This window comes from Strix uralensis, chromosome 6 (assembly GCF_047716275.1).
Source record: "Strix uralensis isolate ZFMK-TIS-50842 chromosome 6, bStrUra1, whole genome shotgun sequence".
NCBI classification, from domain to species: Eukaryota; Metazoa; Chordata; class Aves; order Strigiformes; family Strigidae; genus Strix; species Strix uralensis.
The window spans coordinates 45,894,115-45,900,114 of record NC_133977.1 but is presented as its reverse complement, the minus strand read 5'-3'; the positions used below and the strand labels follow the sequence as shown (position 1 = coordinate 45,900,114).

The 6,000-nt window shown below is 44.4% G+C and overlaps 1 protein-coding gene across 14 annotated transcripts in view; it reads left to right on the top strand.

The window, feature by feature from the left end:
• Window positions 1-230: 230 nt before the first annotated feature.
• The window catches only part of BAZ2B (bromodomain adjacent to zinc finger domain 2B), a 157,687-nt gene continuing 151,917 nt past the window's right edge, over window positions 231-6,000 (top strand). For 13 of the 14 annotated variants that reach the window (XM_074873917.1, XM_074873921.1, XM_074873919.1 and 10 more), the window contains exon 1: window positions 231-359. The gene's annotated coding sequence lies outside the window, so the exon portion shown is untranslated. Of the gene's footprint in view, window positions 360-5,430; window positions 5,544-6,000 lie in introns of all 14 variants that reach the window. The other variant, XM_074873913.1, reaches the window with a different exon arrangement.

Sequence of the window (6,000 nt, the reverse complement as noted above, 5' to 3'; positions counted from 1 at the left end):
CGAGCGCGGGGGCTGCCCCGCTCCTGGCGGGGGAGGGCGGGCGGCCGGCGCGGAGCCCCGGAGCCCCAGTCCCCCCGCCTCGTCGGCAGCCGCTCGCATTGTCGGGGGAGCGGAGCGGGCTGTGACGTCACTCCGGTGGCGGAGGCTGGAGAAGCCCTGAGGAGGGACCGGCTGGGCCCGGCGCGGGGCACTGCGCGCGCCCGCCCCCGCGCGCGCGCCCCCGCCCCCCCGCGCGCGGCGCTGGGCTGTGAGGAGCGGCGGGGAGGCGGCCCGGCCCACACCCCACCCCCCGCGCCCCGGCCTGCCGCCACCGGAGAGCGGAGGAGAGGCGAGGCGAGGCGCGCTGCCGCACCGCCGAGGTGAGTGCCGGCCGCTCCGCGCGGAGCGGGCAGAGTTTTCCCTCGAGATGAGCCGCTAGAGCGTCGCCGCGCTCCGGCCCCCCGCTGCGGGCCGCCTCCCCGCCGGTGCGTATCGCCTTTGTTGTGGCGGGCCGGCCGCGGCCCCGGTGCCGGTGCCGGTCCCGCCGTGGGGCCCTGCCCGGGGTGGGGGGAGCGGCTCGGGCGGGACGGGCTGGGTCCCGAGCGGTTTTAAACTTCGCTCATGGCCGCCGGCCCGTCCCTTGGCCGGGCGGCGCCGGTCACGTCCCCGCCGGCGGCCGCCGGCAGCCGCCGGGGCGGCTCTTTTGTGTGGCGCGGTGCGGCGCGGTGCGCTCCGCGTCGGCCCTCCCGCCGCTTCTCCTCCCCCGCCCGCGCTCCCCTCGCCGCCGCGGGGCTGCTCCGCGCTGCCCGCCGGCGGGGGCTGTCAGGCGGGCCGGGGTGCGCCGGCCGGCCGGCCCTGCGCGGGCGCGGAGCGGCGCTCGGCGGGGCCGCGGGGAGCCGGCGGGAGCGTGCGCGGCCTCTCCGCGGGCGTCCCCAGCCCTTCGCGCTCCCGAGCGCGGGCGCGTAGGGGCAGCGCGGTGGCGGGGGGGGGCGGGCCGGGAGCGGGCGCCGCTCCGCTCACCCGGCTCACTGCGGGCCCCGCTGCCTTTATCTTTTGTGCGGGTTGTTTCCTTATAAAGAGAAACAAGCAGCTGCAGCCCTGGGCCGAGTTGTTGAAATTTATCCCTTTGTGTATATTACAATATCCTCCATTTTTCTGCCCTCTAAACAACGAGCCTTTCGCCATCTTGGGCAAATTTTTATTCCCAAGTCTGTCCGTCTCTTTTAGGAGGGAATGAGTGGAAATCCTGAAAGTCCTTTTGGAGAAGACTCAAAGTTTAGGAAATGTTACAGGGACAGACAGTGACGTCATATAAAGTTTAAGGGGAATTTTTCCAAGAGTGTGTGCTTTCCCCCGGAATTCCTGATCTCTAACGTGTTGTAAATCGCACTTTAAAGAGAAAGGTTCCTAGTTGAGACTGCACATTCAGGGAACGTTAAGAATATGCTTCTTTATCTGGTGTCAGGTTTTGTAACAGGTAGAGAAATCATTGTGGTTTTGGGTTATTGTTCCCCCCCTCCCCCCGCGCTTTTTTTTTTTTTTCCGTCCTGGCCTTTTATTTAATACGTAATGCTTGCTTAACTGTTTCGTTGTTTTAAAAAAATTCCAAAGTTCTGATGTTAAATAACGAATCATCTGGATATTTGTATTGTTTTTGTCTACAGAAAGTAGTAATCTGTCATTAAGTTTACATGAAACGTTGGGTACAGGAATCTTCCTTGAGGAATAAACAGTTTCTACTTGGGATGAGGAACATGGAAATACACAGTTGTTCCATTTTTAAATGACAGATTGGGGGGTATATTTGAAAGCAACAAACCTATTAAGCTATATTGTTAAAAGGTTTCGCTTGGAGAGTACCTATTTATACGTTTGTGTTATGTTTCAGATACTATATAAGTGGTAAAATGTAGTTACTATGCTAAACTCATTTCCAAAAAAAAAAAAAAATATCTCTTTACCTCTGGGTATAAGCTCTGTGTCAGCTGTTGTGAAAAGGGAAACAATAAAAGGTACTGTTCTGTTAATTTACTTCTCAATTGCGCTTTTGTTTTTTTAAATCTCATAAAAGTTTTTCTGGTCACATGATATGATTTAGTGAAACGCAGGGTACTTGATAAGGAATAACTATTATAGGTAAACTTCTGGCTTTCCATTCTCTTTCCTATACTCGTCTTACTTGCAGCATATTTACAGTCACACTAACGAGAACATGAAACTGCCTGTATTTAATTTGCATTTTCTTTGTCTTCAGGGTTGGGAAAAACGTTGACAACAGTTAACATAGAAAGCAATAGGAGTAGCTGTTAGTACATCAAGACTTTTTTCTATCCAAGTCAGTATTGAAAGTATTGAATGATGGGCCGAAAGTGCCCTTGTTATGTTGGAACAAACGTCAGATATTTACCTGGGGGTGGGGGGGGTGTGGTGTTTTGTTTTTTTTTTTTAAATGCATCAGAAGGTGTGGTTGTGTTGAGTATTTGCCAGGTATGTGAATATTAGGTAGATGAAAATGTTCAAATAGTTGAAAGCATGTACAACAGATGGTTCTAAATTATACATGCAACAAAGGTCTAGAAGATTTGACAGGTTATAAATGGTGAGCAACAGAGGATAAATAGTTTCAGAAAATGAGAGTATACTTGACGTCTCATACCTATAATAAACTACATACATGTTTTTGTCACAATGCTGCAAAATCAATAAACTACATAATATTAAGAAAATGGCAGCCAAGGTAATTTTTGTAAAGTGTGTATAGAGGAAGCATTAGGAGTTGTTAAGGGTTCTCTTTGATGTTCAAGAAATTTTACGTTCACTTCAAGCAGGGGATATTTATTTAATCAAGGATGGTACCAATTCCTTGCAAGAAACGGATTATTAATACCAGGTTGTGATGAAGTTCTTAATAAATACAACTCTCTGAGGGGTAAGAAATGTTTCTTCAGAGGATCAGGTAGTGTTCCCTTTTTACTGCTGACCCAAAGTCTGTTTGGAATGGCACAAAATAAGGTTTTGTGACTAATGTATATTGAAAATAAACTAGAATTGTGGTACTGCTGTTTGTCATCCTATTTTTTTTAATTAAATTCCACTGTGCTGGGTTCCTTACAAGTCAGTGTTCTTGGAAAAAGTAATGTTTTTAGGATTCCTTCTTGTAGATTATTGTAGGTTGTCAATAACATTGTAAAATTATTTGAATAGTGTTAGGGGAAAGGTAACTAAATACGTTCGTTTACCTTTTGGTGAGAAGTAGTTGATTTTCATGAACATGTAATAAGATGCTGTGCATTTTCAAAAGATAAATTAGCAATACTTTTGTATTATGGAGAGAATAAGCGTTGGTTGACCACTGCAGTGTATTTGTTTAATCTTTATACTGACCTTATGATAAGAAGGAAGTGCTACAAGACTGATTTTTTATCTTTTTAGGAGAAGCTGAAAATGCAAATAAGAAAGTAATGGAATTCTTTCTTCTTAGGTCCTGTTGCCCTTTTTCTCATTTTCTTTGTTTGCATGTTTATTATAGAACTGCAGTGTAAAGGAGCAGATGTTTTGCAAAACATCCTGATGTGTTGCTTTTTCTTATGGGAGTGCATAACTGTTCCTTCTGATGCATCGACTTGACAGCTGGTTGATTTCATGGAACTGCTAAGAAGCCATTAGTGGTGTCATTGAATTGAAACAGAACAGTCACTCCCAGCTTGAACTGCAATTGTTAATGTCTTTGTTGCTACTTTTCTGTTCCTACACAAGATGTGGAATATCACAGTTGTAAAGAAAAGGAAGTTTGAGCTCTCTGTCTCCCTGAATTAGGAAAGGAGGCATTAGTACTTGACTGCTTTTAGTTTTATAATGTTCTTATAATGGCATATTTGGGATTAAGAGATTTTAACTGTTGGGAGGTAGATTTAGCACAACCAAAAATGCAATTTGCTACACACACACCCCCTGATACAGTAAGGGCGTCCCACAGTTCAAATCGCTTCACTGTGATTCTACTCACCACCCCAGTCCCTAGTGCAAGTAACCTTAAATAAAACCAAATAGTTGTGTGGTTTTTTTTTTTTTTTCCAATCAGCAAACTTTGTTCTAATAGAGGATTACAGAAGAGCGGTGCTTTGTGTTTTCATTACTTAGATAATTTGGCCCAGTGAAGATTCCCAAAGTCTACCAGTGTTTCTCCCAAGTGTTGTTCAACTTTTGAGTTAATTTTGTTTCACTACAGTACTTTCAGTAAATTGTCATACCACATTATAAACTAGTTTGTGACTGTAAATTGCCATCAGAAGAAACACTGCCATAGGTGTCAAGGGCAGCAGTGTTTTTTGTGATTGTTGGATAGTTTACAACATCCTGAACATTGAGAGAATGTAGTATGTATGTGTTGGTCAGCATATTTTAAAGAAATTGAAAGTTTGTGGTGAAGATAACATTATGCAGAATTCAAAATTTAAGTACAGATGATCTTCCCCACCACATCAAAGGAGGAAGTGAAACATCCTCTTTGTGACTGACATTTATGCTCTTTAAAAATCTTTGGTTATACTGCTGCATTTTAAGACTATTTTTATTGTATTAGTTCTGTGCCATGGTAGAATGGAAGCTGATCTTTAAGTGAGTGGTAGGGGGTTGGAGTTCTTCCGGGCTGACTCTTTACTGATGAAGAACAGAAACAAGGATACTGTATTAGTCAGATTAGAGAAAATAGATCCTCCCCCACCCCACTCACCCATTTTTTGCCTGCTTATTAAAAAGAAAAAAAAAAAACCGCAACAAACAAATCAACAAGGAGTCACCAGAAGATTTGCATAAGGGAAATAGTAGGGTCACATTAATTTCTTTACTTTGTTTCTTAGTACATTTATGAAGATGAGAATGTGGTAGTTTCACAGTTAAACAAATAAGGACCCTGGTGCACAGAAGGATTTAGTCCTTTACCAACATCGCTAGAAGTTGGTGGTGGAGGTAGAAAGCTTTATTCACTGACTCATCTGTAGTGTGCTGGGTAGATGTTTCCTTGAAAACTGAAATGCGTCGGTTGTTATTCTGCAGAGAATAACTCCACGAGTAGCTACACTGAGTGCACCTAGTTGTTAGAAGAAATTGGGACCCTGTTTTCATCCAGTCGCTGAGAAGGGCCAACCAAGAGGCAGTATTTTTCTGTTACTTTCTTAATCATACAATTTTAAGTTAAAAAAATATGTAGAACATTTAATCCAATTAGCACAGAGTTTCACATACTAGCTGTGTTAAGTTCTAGTTTACTCTTTTATCTCTTTATTGCCCTAAATTTACACTTATATAATGCTGTGGTCTTAAGCCATTCCTTAAAAAGAAAAAAATCGATATGCTTTTTAAAGTCTGATACAGAAGTTCCTATGAGATTTAAAAGGAAATACAACAAATCCTAATTCTACAGTATCATTTCGATTTTTGTTTCTTTTTTAGGGGAGGGAGGAGAAATTGTGACTTATTTTATTGTGGTATTGGCATTTAAGAGACCACCAGGTGATGATTTGCGGAAAAAAGACTCTACAACTCGAAATAGAGTTATAAAGCAGGTATGTTTTACTCCGGCCGGGGTGCAAGGGGATTTCTCTACAAAGCTTGCACACCAACAGCACTTTTTACCAAAAACTTATCGAGTGTGGATATACATATTCACTGGATTACATAACACAAACATACATATGCATGAGTAAGGCTGGGTTAGTTCTAGAGGCTGGTGCCAGCAGTTTATGTTATCTTTGCACCTGTGCATTGCCTCCTGGGGGGCATCTTCGGGGGTCTTTGGGAGGAAGGCTCGTAGTCTTTCTCACCTTGTTTTTTCCCCGGAGCATGCGCAGATTCTCTTAGCCAATTTCTTGAACAACAAAAATGTTTTTCAGCCGGTTTACTCATGCTATCTTATTTAAGGGAAGCAATGAAACTTCTACCATCCGTATATGTCTATCTTTACTCATTACCGAGGCCGAACTAGTTAGAGCACACCTGTTCCTCGAGGACAAAGCCATGATA